Source organism: Callithrix jacchus, chromosome 17 (assembly GCF_049354715.1).
Source record: "Callithrix jacchus isolate 240 chromosome 17, calJac240_pri, whole genome shotgun sequence".
Taxonomy (NCBI): domain Eukaryota; kingdom Metazoa; phylum Chordata; class Mammalia; order Primates; family Cebidae; genus Callithrix; species Callithrix jacchus.
Window position 1 is genome coordinate 34,001,095 of NC_133518.1, and position 14,519 is coordinate 34,015,613.

General features: G+C 40.2%; 2 protein-coding genes across 15 annotated transcripts in view; one reads left to right on the forward strand and one right to left on the reverse strand.

Moving 5' to 3' along the window:
- The window catches only part of MED12L (mediator complex subunit 12L), a 365,084-nt gene that overhangs the window by 200,461 nt on the left and 150,104 nt on the right, over window positions 1-14,519 (reverse strand). The gene's annotated exons all lie outside the window — the stretch shown is intronic.
- P2RY14 (purinergic receptor P2Y14) overlaps window positions 1-14,519 on the forward strand; it is a 62,048-nt gene that overhangs the window by 42,414 nt on the left and 5,115 nt on the right. For 5 of the 7 annotated variants that reach the window (XM_054247020.2, XM_054247022.2, XM_008983663.5 and 2 more), the window contains exon 2: window positions 13,706-13,809. The gene's annotated coding sequence lies outside the window, so the exon portion shown is untranslated. Of the gene's footprint in view, window positions 1-9,562; window positions 9,671-13,705; window positions 13,810-14,519 lie in introns of all 7 variants that reach the window. The other 2 variants (XM_054247019.2, XM_054247021.2) reach the window with 1 other exon arrangement.

The window sequence follows — 14,519 nt, forward strand, 5'->3', positions numbered from 1 at the left end:
CTCCCTTGATCTTTCTTCCTGTGTAAAATGAGATTTTTGGTCATTCATCAGAAAGTTTATACAGCACCTACTATAAACCATTTGCTGGGTTAAGTGAAAATGCAAAGCTCTCTCCCATACAGTAAAACAGACAAGCTAGTAAAAACAAATACTTTCAACAGGATGCAATATTCTCTATTGATTAAGGCTGTAAATTGGCAATGACCTCAATTCAAATCTCAGCTCTACCACATACTATCTGCAATATTTAAGGCAGCTTATCCAAGCTCTCTGGGCATTGGTATCCTCAAACATAAAACAGGATTACTTCTATCTTGTCAGGACCACTTGAAGCTTTAAAAGTTACTAACTGCAGTTATTCAGTGTCACTGCTACATAAAATTTCACTAGGCAAATAATTTTTTTTTTTACCCATTCTCCTGTCAATAATCATCTGGGTTATTTCCACATTTTTGCTATTACAAACAGTGCTTCTATGAGCGTTATTGTACACACTTCCTGGCATGCATCTGCAAGAGTTTTCTAGGACATACAACTAAACGTGAAAATGCTCAGCTGTAGGGTGAGTGACTGCTCATCTTCACCAAATATTTCCAATTCCCTTTCCAAAGTGATAAACTTTTTAAATTTCTCTACTCAGCATTACATTTTTAAAGTCCTAAATGACTACATATAGCACAAACAATTTTTACAAAGGAATGTATGTACATATGGATTAAAATCATTAGTTTTAAAAGGGAGGAAAAAAGAAACACAATTCAGGACAGTTACCCCAGGCAGAGAAAGGCAGACGGCAGAGGAAGAGCAGGAATGATCCAAGAGTGCTTGTGGGACTCTTGCTCTCAAGTTGGTGATGTGGTTCTTTTTGTTGTGCTTTAACTTACACTACATATAGTCTTTTCAAAGTATCAAACATTCCATTGAAAAGAAAGACTATTTTTAAAAGCAATTAGGACTGTCTGTGTTTGGTACAACACAAAGCTCAAAATGAATGGTGGCTATTGCTACAGAATATGATGAGAATAAGAGATGACAAGGTAGTGTAGCTTATGGTGAGGCAAGACTCAACTCAGCAGACATGAGAGTGCTTCCCTGTGGAGGTGAAGCAGCTGGGCTCGTCAATATCCACAGCTGCAAATGACCCAGATCTGCAGAAACTAGAGATGTTCAGGGAAGGAGGGGAAAGAAATGGGGCTGCTCAGACGCCAGAACAGCAGGCTCTGAGCTCCAAGAGGGCAGGGACAATGTTGGTGTTTTTCACTGCTTTATCACCAATAGCATACACACTATTTGGTAACAGATGTCAAAAGAATATTTGATAGGTGAAAAGAAAATTTTGTTTTATAGATGATGGTTTTAAACAATGTTTTTTCTTTTTGTTTTTTTGTTGTTGTTGAGGCAGAGTCTGGGTCTGTCGCCCAGGCTGGAGTCCAGTGGCATGATCTCAGCTCACCACAATCCCTGCCTCCCAGGTGCAAGCGATTCTCCTGCCCCAGCCTCCTGAGTAGCTGGGACCACAGGCACGTGCCACCATGCCCGGTTAATTTATTTTGTATTTTTAGTAGAAACGGGGTTTCACCATGTTAGCCAGGATGGTCTCGATCTACTGACCTTGTGATCCGCCCCCCTCGGCCTCAGAAAGTGCTGGGATTGCAGACGTGAGCCACCACCCCGGCCAACATTTTTGTTTGTTTGTTTAAAAAAAAAAAAAATCTTCTAGGTTCATGCTAAGGTTTATTACATAGCTAAACTCATGTCACAGGGGTTTGTTACAGATATGTCAGGTACTAAGCCTAGTACCCAATAGTTATCTTTTCTGCTCCTTTCCCTCCTACCACCCTTCACCCTAAAGTAGGCTCCAGTGTCTACTGTTCCCTTCGTGTCCATGAGTTCTCGTTACTTAGCTCCCACTAATAAGAGAGGAGACACAGTATTTGGTTTTCCATTCCTGTGTTAGTTTGCTAAGAATAATGGTTTCAAGCTCCATCCATATTTCTACAAAAGACATGATCTCATTCTTTTTTATGGCTGCATAGTATTCCATGTTGTATATGTGCCATATTTTCTTTATCCAATCTGTCATTGATGGGCATTTAGGTTGATCCCATGCCTTTGCTATTGTGAAATAGTGCTGAAATGAACATTCATGTACATGTATCTTTATGACAGAATGATTTATATTCCTCTGTATATATATACCCAGTAATGGGATTGCAGGGTCAAATAGTAATTCTGTTTTCACACCAATCAGAATAACTATTATTAAAACGGCAAAAAATAACAGATGCTGGCAAAGCTGCAGAGAAAAGAGAACACTAATACACACTGGTGGGAGTGTAAATTAGTCCAGTCATTGTGGAAAGCAATGTTGTGAATGCTCAAAGAGCTACAAACAATATTTTAAATAAAGACTACTTTGGCATAGAAGAGTAGATAGAAAGAGAAAAGAAAATGGTCCAAAATAGAACAAGAAACACCAATTCTAAGGATGGGCAGAGGAGACCCCACAGGAAAATAAGAAGGAAAAGTGAGAAAAATAGCAGAGACATTCAGGAGACTGTTATTAGGCATTTATTACCTATCAGGCACTGAGCTCAGAACCATTCCCTCAAAACTAATACACACATATGTATGCATATATGCATATATCAGCAAAAAAAGTATATAAATACACAAGTTTACATGCGCATACAACATAACACGTCGTTTTCTTGTACTGAAGCACTTTGAAAATAAGCTGCAGGTAATCATGACCCTTCCCTTCTAAGTACTTCAATATGCATCTCTAAATACTCTCACTTGCTCACACCGTTAATATTTCTGGGAAGATTATTATTCAGAAATATCACCTAATCTAGAATCTGTATTCAGATTTACACAACTGTCTCAAAACACTTTGTATGGCTCTTTCCCCCACAGTCAACAATCACCACTCATTCATGGTGTTATTTCTCTTTGGCTTCTTTTAATCTAGGACTATCTGCTTCCAGCCTATCATGTTTGTTTGTTTCTCATGGCATTTATTTTTTTTACAAAAAGAATCTAGGCTGGTTATTTCATCAAATGTTCCATGTTCTAAATTTGTCTGATTGCTCACTGAAGATTTTTGATACAGTTTATTACAAAGCTATGCTGTATACATCTAATCGCATCATATCAGGAGGCACACAATGTCTAATTATCTCATTTTCGGTAAGTTTCATCATTCAGTGACCACCAGATCTCCTTGCTGAGAGATATACTTTTTATTACTCTAAACGACAAGGGAGTATGCTTTCAGACTGAAAGATCCTATTATCCCATGCCCATTCGCCCAGAGGCTTTTGGCCACAACTGAAGATTGGTGCCTGAATCAGTTATCCCACTGAGGTTGCAAAATGGTGATGTCCTAAATTCTACCCTTCTTCTACCTTTACTGTTCAGCATTCTTCTGTAAACAAGGGCTTTCTCATTTGCATCCTACCTTTTTGTAATCTGTACGTTTAATGTCACTATAAACTCCTGAATGTGCTTTGGCTTTCAATGTAAATTCACCTGTTACTATCATTCTCATTAATACCCAAATTGCCCCAGATCTAAGAGTGCCCTCAAGTGGGCTTTGTGTCCTTTTTTAGCATTTCCCCATTGGTCTGAGCACTTCCTTGCTTTCTGACCCAACGATGTTGCAACTCAGCTTATCCTTTTCCTGTGCCTGATCTGAAATCAGTTATTTCTCTTAAGGAGCCCTGGTTCCTTTCAGTGGCTAGTGAGAGTTCGAAACAAGATGAGCTCACTGACACTGGGAAGTCACTACTTCTGCATTAGCAGGGGGGTTTTACTTTTGTTATTTTAAAATGGCTTGATCAAGTTTACAGCTACTGGGGTGCCATGACTTCCGGACATACAGGTTTTTTTACTTTGTTTTATTAAGGACTTTGAGCAGGTATAAAGATTGAAGGGAAGTAGCCTCTAGACAGAAAGAGATGCTAAAAATACTAAAGAGAAAAGCAGTAACATATAGAGTTCAAAGAAAGATTAGAAGGGAGCAGGTGTAAGGCTGCATTTAAAAAATAAAAAGCATGGAGTAAAACAAAACTAGTCCTGGCATGTTTCACACAGTCCAAGGACATCACGAGCATCAAAGTATAGTGTACAGTATACATAGAAACGAGTGTTTAACAGATTTTTTTTTTTACACGCAGAGATTATATCCAAGGAAATAATGAAATGACATCTAACAGCTCCCCTGGGGCAGGGCAAGACATAAGACTATTTTCTTACACTGTACCTAAGTGACTCCTATTGAAATCCATTGGACATGTGAAACATCATCACAAAAGGTCTAAAAAAGACACGTACATTCAACAACAGATCCCAACATGTGAGCCTAGGACTCATAAAAAGTAAAGGTCTTTGACTTTAAATACAACTTGAACACCATCTTCAAGCTACATAAAAATGCACCTTTCACCCTTAAGTCCTACTAAGTTTGCAACTAATACAGTTGCTCCACTGCTGTATGCTCTATTTAATGAAACACGAATTCGTTTAACTGCTCAACTCCTAAGTTACTACCACAGTGTGTTTTACTAAAATCAAAGATCCTTCTAACAGGGATTAATACAGAAAAAAGGGAGGAAACATGTAACACTTTGGGTTAGAAAGTGTATGGGAGTCACTTCTGTCCAGTATTTCTACTCCCACTTAAAATTCTGGATATTTATATTCTTTTCCTTTGGCTATATAAGCCTAATCTTGAACAAACATACAAGTGGTTGATATTTCGCTAAGCAGTTAAAGCTGTTTTTTTCTCACAAATGGAAATCTGTATCCATCTTCACAGCAAAGGATAACTGCTAATGGTCTAAAAGCCCCATGATCTGCAGATCTCAGTACTGCTTGCCTGAGAAATGCAAACACCATCTCAGTGAGGCAAAAAGAGGTCAAGGATTCATTTCCTTGCCTGGCCCCAGGGAATAGGACCACATATTCCAAAACAATGCTGCAGAAGAACAGCCTGGAAAAAATTCAGTAATTCAGGCAACTCAACCCAGTTCCAGGAGAAAAAGGAACTGAGTTATGCAGAGCTTTGTGCCACTCTCATGAAAGATTAGCCTTGTGTATGGACTGATAAATAAGAACTGAAACACTCCGTGCTTCCCACATACGCTCTATTGCTGAGCGCCACTTCCTGTGACCACAACAGAGGGGTCATCAGAAGCACAACCTCTCCCAATTTGTCCTGTGTGCAAGCACCGCTGGGCCACACACTTAAGGAAGCTCAGAGCACTCCACAAAGGGTCTACTGTGCCTGCTGCAGCCCTGCATTTCACTGCAGAAGAGACTTAAACAAACTTGGAGAAGCAGGGGAAACTGTCAGGAGCCTGCCCTGGGGGAAGGACTAGGAGACTGAGTCCCAAAGGCATTTGTTTATTCTGTTATCAGCTGAGTCACTCCCTATATGAGCAATGTTCCCACTGAGTCACACCCTGCCTCACACCAGGTATTTGATTCTTAAGGGAACAGGAACCCCGGAGGTAGCTACTACTTCCCCTTCATTTTAGACATGTAAAAACTGATGCACAAAGGCAGTTAGTAATTATTGCAATATCCTAGCTTTTAAGAAATTGAGTCATGCAGTAGCCAAGGCCCACTGCATCCCACAAGCATGCAGGTAATCATTACGCTGCACTATCTGTCCACTATTCCAAAAGAGCAGTAAATAAAACCTACTTCACATTCCTAGATCTTAGCATATGGATTACTTATTGCTGATGAGTTATTCAATTACAGTTAAGGTTTCATCCCAACAAGAAAGCTCAATTCTCTTCCTGTATCAAAACAATCTCAAATATACCTACCATTAAGGGGCCATTCCAGTGGTTCTCAAGAAAATTTAGATATGTCTGGCGACATGGCTGGGTGCAGAAATCATGGGGTTCTACTGGCATCTAGTGGATACAGGCCAGGGATGCAGCTAAACCACCAACAATGCACAAGACAGCCCATCCACATGAAACTGAAACCCAAAACACAGTCAACAGTGAGTGCCAAGTTGAGAAACCCTGGACTATTCCAAATATTACAGGTGAAAGCTTGCAAGTCCATCCTGACTACCCAGATACAGTCCCTAGGGTAAAGGCTAATAGTGGGTGGCCATTTTCCTGGCCCCCAAAGTTTGGCATTGGGCAAGACTGCATGACCACGTATCCATCGGAAGTCACGAGGTGCCTATGCCACACCTCACCCTCCACTGGCAGCTCCCATGATCCACTTGCATAATCACAAAGTGAAGACAGGCTGGAGTTCTTAGACACGCCCAATATGCCAGACTCCAACTCTGCCACAAGCTCTGCTAAAAGTGTTTTGAGGGAAGTGGTTAGAAAACAAAGACTATGTTTGGACATTATCAGTTTATAATCCATCCTAATCCAGCCCCTATTCTATGCATAATCGAGAGTTGGATCTGTTTGTAGCAGAAATTCAGATTTCTTTTATCTTCATGGGTTGTAAAGTTTGTGAATAGGAAGATCAAGAGGGAATCAACAGAGGGCTGAGTTTATGCTTTGGTAGAAGAGGAAGTTCTTGGGTATCTGCAATTCGGCCTAAGAACATTCAGATTATTTCTAAACGTAAAAACTTTAGCACAGCTCCTCATTGAAAGTATGTGACCACAGCATTCAGCCAATTTTAAGTTATATTAACACATGTTGGTCAATGGATTCTAACTGAAGGTAAAGTCAATGGGTCATAGCAGCAGGAGTTAGGATCAAGTGACCTGATCAAGAGCTCACATCTAATGTCAGAGAAAACTGGCTGAAGGTAACATAGCAGCGAGCAGAACAGCAAACAATGCCATGAGCCCCAGGGGATCCACCTGTGGCATCCAAACCAGATGCAGCAAATCTGGGTTTTTCCATGCAGAAGAGTTTCCACCATTTATAGGTTAATGTCACTTGTTATAATCACCATTCATGATAGTCCGACTCTATAGCTCTCTTTATGTCAGTGGAGATAGAAAGCTGGGTCAAAATTAAAATCAGAAACTCATTTTAAACACTTTTAGAAAATGGCAAATAAAAAGAACATGGCATAGTTCTCTATGCTGCAGTTTCTGGAAAATAACTGAAGAAACTGAAGGCATCCACATCGTGCAGAACCTTAAACTCAGATCAAAAACAATAATATATATTCTCAAGCGTACACACATGCACATTCCTTTCCTGAAAAAATAGAAAATACTGGCTGACTCCTCAAGATGGGACTCCAGGAGAATGTTGAAGGGCCTGTGTACAGAATCACATTCAAATAAAACATGCTGCCTCCACATTCTTTCAGGAGCAAGGGAGCCCTGGCTTGGAGTCAAGCAGACATTAGTCTGAATACTGTCTGGCTATGAGCTAGCTGCCCTTTGATGAGTTATGTAACCATTTTAAGCATCAGTTTCCTCATCTGTAAAATGGTGGTAAAGGTTACTCATTGGCAAGGCTTCATCATGTTACCCAAGATCTTAGGCCATCCACGTTCCCCCACCGTGACAGCATCTCATGGCAGTCTTGATGCCTGTTCCTATAGCTCTCTCACCCCAAAACAACTTCCCTCTTCTTAACCTAGCTAAAACCAACTCATTTGCCAATATTCATTACCACATGCTCCAGGAAGGCTGCCCTGATGTCACCATTCCTGAAGCTAGATATGTGCTCACTCTGTTCCTGTGCTTCCTCCTTCAATGATGGTCCAGTGTCACACCTTGAAGTGTCCCTCTGTTCAGCCTCCCCCTAGACTGGAATCTTCCTGAGAGTTCCCTAATATGTTTCCACAGGGCATGGCAAGCAAGTTCTGATGGCTTTAGTAAGAAAATGAACAAAAGCCTTGGCAAAGGAAGAAATATCAGGGATAAAGAGGAGCCAAAGGTTACAATGTACTTTAGAAACAGAAGATTTCAACAAGGGGAAATCAATGATATCAAATGTTGCAAAGAGGTCAGGAAACAGGATAACTGAGAAAAAGACAACAGACTTAGAAATTAGGTCCCTGACAGCTTCTGAGAAGTGTGGTGAGTGTCAAACATTTAATGCTCTGGGTGATGAAACAAGATAAGGAGGTGGGAGGGTTTCTTCTTCTGAGGGAAGAAGAAAGTGAGATTCTCCTTGATTGAGCCCAGAGAGGGCACAGACAAGAGTGCCCGGGAATGCAGAACAGGGATGAGACAGCCACTGGCAGGATCTGACAGAAAGCTGCAATGGTTTCAGTGTCCCTTTCAAAATTCATTTGAAATTGATTTGCCATTGTGATGGCATTAAGAGGCGAGACCTTTAAGGGATGATTCAATCATGAAGGCAAAGGCCTCGTGAACAAAGTAATGATACTATCACAGAAGCTGGCCCTCTTTTTCCCTCAGTCTTGCATGCTCACTTGCCCTTCCACCATGACGCAGCAGGAAGGACTCACCAGATGCATCCCCTCCATCCTGGGCTTCACAGAATCCAGAACCGTGAGCCAAATTCATTTTATTTCTTTATAAATGACTCGATCTGTAGTATTCTGTTACAGCAGCAGACAGCAGACTAACACAGGAGCTAAGTAGAAGAAGGATTTCTGAGAAATAAGGGAAATGTAGCCAACTACAGAGAAAGAACAGTAACTTCTGTGAAATTGATTGGCATCGTGGACAGGTCTATGACTCAGAAGCACAGGACATTGTTTACCCAGCCTAAGAAGTCACAGTGCTGGGGGAGAAAGCCAGGGCCAATAGGCAGGGTGAAAGAAGTTCTAAAATATCCAGCTCTCCGTGGGATAAGGCTGGGAGCCTCATGACAGACAGAATTAAGTAGCTCGAGTAAATAATATGAAATATTTTAAATATATAAAATGCTGTCAGTTATTTTAACAACTTAAGATGTAATAACATGACTATAAATATACAACACATAAATACTATGAAAACCATGCAGGGGATCACACAGGCATCAAAAAAAAGTGTTAAACATTAGGGCAAGAGAGACTAAAGTGGCAAGAAAATGGCTTTAGTAAGTTTAGAAATGTATACAATGATTACATACATCTATACTATTTTCTATTAACAAAGAATCAGCTAGAAAACAAGTATTTATTTCATAGAAAAAGGTCCAGAGCACGACGTATTAAAGCTTTTGATGCCTGGACTGAGAGGAAGGAAAAAAATATAAAAGTTGCGCCTTTATAGGAACTGAACAAAGAACAGGAAGAAAAATGCACATCAAAAGTGGGTACTGATAAAAGGATTATTTGAAGGCAATCCATTCTTCATAGATACTTTTATTTCTAATTATGAAATAATTTAAATATATAAAAACGAAAGTGCAGACACTAATGTTGGTAACACCAATGTGCTAGTCACCAGGGTTAACAGTAATATTAGGCATATTTGACTCAGAATTTAAGAAATAAAATATCACAGATACAGCAAAATCCAACCACCCTACCACTTATAAGCTCCCACTTGCAAGTTAAAACGTGGCATTTGGTTGGTTGTAAGGAGGATGGACTTGCTCCTACTTCCCTCCCTGGAAGTAAGCAATATTCTTTTCTTTCTTTCTTTTAGGTTCAGCAGTTACATGTGCAAATTTGTTACTTGGGTATATTGTGTGACACTATCCTTTTTGGGCTTCTATTGAACCTATCACCCAAATAGTGAACACAGAACCCAAGAGTAAGTTTTTCTACCATTTTCCCCCTTCCTACCTTCCTGCTTTTGGAGTCTCCAGCATCTATGGTTCCCACCTTTGTGTCCATGTGTATCCAATGTTTAGCTCCCACTTATAAGTGAAAATATGTGGTATTGTTTTTTGCTTCTGTGTAAATTCACTTAGGATAATTGGCTTAGGCCTCTAGCTACATCCAAGTTGCTGCAAAGGACATGATTTATTTTGTATGGCTGCATAGTATTCCATGGTGTATATGTACTATATTTTCTTTATCCAATCCACCATTGATGGGGCACCTAGGTTGATTCTATGGCTTTGCTATTGTGAATAGTGCTACAATAAACATGTGAGTGAAGGTGTCTCTTTTTGGTAAAACAATTTGTTTTCCTTTGGGTATATAACCAGTAATGGAACACTGGGTGATATGGTAATTTTATGTTTAGTTCTTTAAGAAATCACTATACTGCTTTCAATAGGGACTGAACTAATTTACAATCCCACGTATATAAGTGTTCTTTTTCTGCAATCTCGCTGACTTTTTTTTTTGGACTTTTTAATAAAAGCATCAATGTTGTGAGATTACAGTATATCATTTACAACCAGCACATGTTCCCTACTGCCCTAGGCCATTGAGATTATTACTCAATGCGTAACTTAATCTTCTTTGTTCCGAAGAAAAATTCATGATCTTTTAGAAACATTCTAAGTAAATATAAGATGATCACAATCCCCACCTCTCAAATAGGTATAAAATACTGATTTACATTTCCAAGAGACCATAAGGATGGGAAGATTATGATGAAATGTAATGAATAAACTTGGTGAAAGATCCTAGATATCAGGGCTACCTAGAATATAATTTTTGTCTGAAGTCCCAACTACAACAAAAATATTTCACTCTCATCACCATTTAGCTAACTCACAGAGTGGTACGTGGACCAGCAGCATATTATGCTATATTAGCTATTTTCACACTGCTGATAAAGACATACTTGAGACTGGGAAATTTACAAAAGAAAGAGGTTGACTGGACTTACAGTTCCACATGGCTGAGGAGGCCTCACAATCATGGTAGAAGGTGAAAGGCACATCTCACATGGTAGCAGACAAGGAAAGAGGGCTTGTTCAGGACAACTTCCATTTTTAAAACCATCATATCTCATGAGACCCATTCACTATCACAAGAACAGCACAGAAAGGCCTACTCCCATAATTCAATCATCTCCCACCAGGTCCCTCCTACAACACATGGCAGTTATGGGAGACACAAGATGAAAGTTGAATGGGGACACAGAGCCAAACCATATCTTCCATCCCTGGCCCCTCCCATATCTCACATCTTCACATTTAAAAATGGATCATGCCTTCCCAACAGTCCCCCTAATGTCTCAATTCATTTCAGCATTAACTCAAAAGTCCACAGTCCAAAGTATCATTTGAGACAAGGCAAGTCCCTTCTGGCTATGAGCCTGCAAAATCAAAAGCAAGTTAGTTACTTCCTAGATACAATGGGGGTATAGGCATTGGGTAAATACAGCCATTCTAAATGGGAGGAACTGGCCAAAACAACAAGGCTACAAGCCCCATCTAAGTCCAAAATCCAGCAGGGCAGTCAAATCTTAAAGTTCCAAAATGATCTCCTTTGACACCATGTCTCACACCCAGGTCGCATAATGCAAAAGGTGGGTTCCCATGGTTTTGGGCAGCTCCACCCCTGCGGCTTTACAGGGTACAGCCACCCTCCTGGCTGTTTCATGGGCTGGCATTGAGTGTATGCAGGTTTTCCAGGCCAATGGTGCAAGTTGTCAGCGGGTCTACCATTCTGGAGTCTGGAAGATGGTGGCTCTCCTCTCACAGCTCCACTAGACGGTGCCCCAGTAGGAACTCTGTGTGGGGGCTCCAACCCCACATTTACTTTTCATACTGCCATAGCAGAGGTTCTCCATAAGAGCCCCACCCTGGCAGCAAACCTCTGCCCAGACATCCAGGCATTTCCACAAATCTTCTGAAATCTAGGTGGAGGTTCTCAAACCCAAATTCTTGACTTCTGTGCAATCACAGGCTCAAAACCACATGGAGGCTGCCAAGGCTTGAGGCCTGCACCCTCTGAAGCCATGGCCCAAGCCCTATGTTGGCCCCTTTCAGCCACACTAGAGCAGCATACCAAGGGACACAGCACACCAAGTCCCTAGGCTGCACACAGCACAGACACGCAAGGTGGGGCCCACGAAGTCACCTTTTCCTTCTAGGCCTCTGGGCCTGTGAAGAATGGGCTGCGATGAAGACCTCTGACATGCCCTGGATACATTTTCCCATTGTCTTGGGGATCAACTTTCAGCTCATCGTTGCATACCCATCTTGAATTTCTCATCAGAAAATGGGATTTTCTTTTCTATCGCATTGTCAGGCTTAAAGTTTTCTGAACATTTATGTTCTGCTTCCCTTATAAAACTGAATGCCTTTAACAGTACCCAAGTCACCTCTTGAATGCTTTGCTGCTTAGAAATTTCTTCCACTAGATACCCTAAATCATCTCCCTCAAGTTTAAAGTTCCACAATCTCCAGGGTAAGGGCAAAATGCCACCAGTCACTTTGCTAAGACATAGTAAGAGTGACTTTGCTCCAGTTCCCAAGAAGTTCCTCATTTCCATCTGAGACCACCTCAGCCTGAACTTTATGGTCCATATCACTATCAGCATTTTGGGCAAAGCCATTCAACAAGTCTCTAGGAAGTTCCAAACTTTCCCACATTTTCCTGTCTTCTTCTAAGCCCTTCAAACTGTTCCAGTCTCTGCCTGTTACCCAGTTCCAAAGTCGCTTCCATATTTTCAGGTATCTTTTCAGCAACATCCCACTCTACTGGTACCAATTTATTGTATTAGTCCATTTTCATGCTGCGGATAAAGACATACCTGAAACAGGACAATTTACAAATGAAAGAGGTTTACAAGACTTACAATTTCATGTGGCAGGAGGCCTCACAATCATGGTGGAAGGTGAAAGGCACATCTCACATGGCAGCAGACAAGAGAAGAGAGCTTGTACAGGGCAACTCCCGTTTTTAAAACCATCAGATCTCATGAGACCCATTCACTATCATGAGAACAGCACAGATATACCCACCCCCATAATTCAGTCATCTCCCACTGGGTCCCTCCCACAACACATGGGAATTATGGGAGCTACAAAATCAGATTTGGGTGAGGACACAGAGCCAAACCATATCACATGCTAAACTCCAGACATAAGGAATCTCAGTCCTCATTTTAGCAAGATCCCAGGAAATGTGTAGGCACATTAATGTTTGAGGAGCACTGATTTAAAGAATTCAGAAATATGAAAACCTAGACCAAGGCAGAACCAAATCCAATCACGATTTTGCTTAAACCTATCCTCTTCCTATCAGACCACACGGCTTTCAGGTGTTATCTTTGCAAAGTCCATACGTTAGTCTCATTAGACTGGTGGTAATCAAATGAGGGCAACTTTGTCCCTCAGAGGACATTTAGCGAAGTCTAGAAACATTTTTCATTACCTTACCTTAGGCAGGGGGTTTCTAGTATCTAGCAGGCAGAAGTGAGAAATGCTGCTAAACATCTTAAAATGCAGAGGACAGCTACCCAAAACAAATAATTAGCTGGCCCAAAATGTCAATAAGACAAAGGTTTTTAAAAAACAAAACAATGAAAAAACCCACCTGCAATTAGACCTATGATTTCTTGGCCAAGATGATGGATTGTTACATTCAGTCATTTGATAAACTGATTTGAGCATCCATATCCAAGGGAGGGGTGGAATATGAACCAATAACCAAAACCACTTCATGCCCAAGCTCTCAAAGAGTTTAAGTTCCCACAAGAGGCTGCAACCAAATCAATAATTAACAATACTGACAACAAATAGCAAGTACAATGAAACAACAAATACACAGGTTGAATTATTTCACAATTATACAAGGAATTTAAGAAGTAGAGACATATTTCCCCAATAGAAAGTCTGGGGCTCACTTAATTCTTGTTTTTTTCTTTCCTGTAATGCAGGATCTTCAAAGAAAAATCACTTTGGCCACTTCTGGGAAAGCACTCACTGGGCAAAATTACTTCATTGAAAAGAGACTTCATATTATGCAAAAAAATTTAAAAAGGTAATTTTTTAAATCTCTTAAGTACTATCAAGAGCTTTGTTGATTTCATCAAAGTGCTATGAAGGAATAACTCTTTTCTTCAGAGAAGAACTTACAGCTCACAATTAGGATGGTAGAAGGTGGTCTAATAAAAAAGGAAAACAGGTCATAGTATACAATTACACAGATGATTAATGAACTCAGAGCTGACTAAGCATGCTTTCATTAAGATTAATGTATTTCTGGAGTGAGTATTGCTTTGCATAGCCTTGTATCAATTAAATTCTGTCCAAAGAGAGAACCCTGAGGTTATAAGTAATACATGACAACTTGAAAACACCTCATGCAGCACAATCTTAAGGTATTACACTGTGCTAAGGGACAAGTGCACTCACTATCCAAATCAGATTGAATCTTTGGCACTGACATTCTTTCTATCTGTGCAAATAAAAATTGGTAGAAGGAAAGCAATCTACAAAATGATTCTACTACACTTTAATAACTGTCGTTTGGCCTCATAAATCTCATTCTGCCATGTTCTTCAATTATGTTACCAAAGATGATAGTATGTTACGAAAATGTTAGTAGCAATATATGCTAAAACATTTCAAACCACTTCATTCTCATGTATCTAGATTTGTGAAACAAGGCAGAGTTTCACCTAAGAAAATTTTAAGACTTACACTGTTACAGTAACCCTTTTAAAAAGTCTAGCTATATATACAAATCTT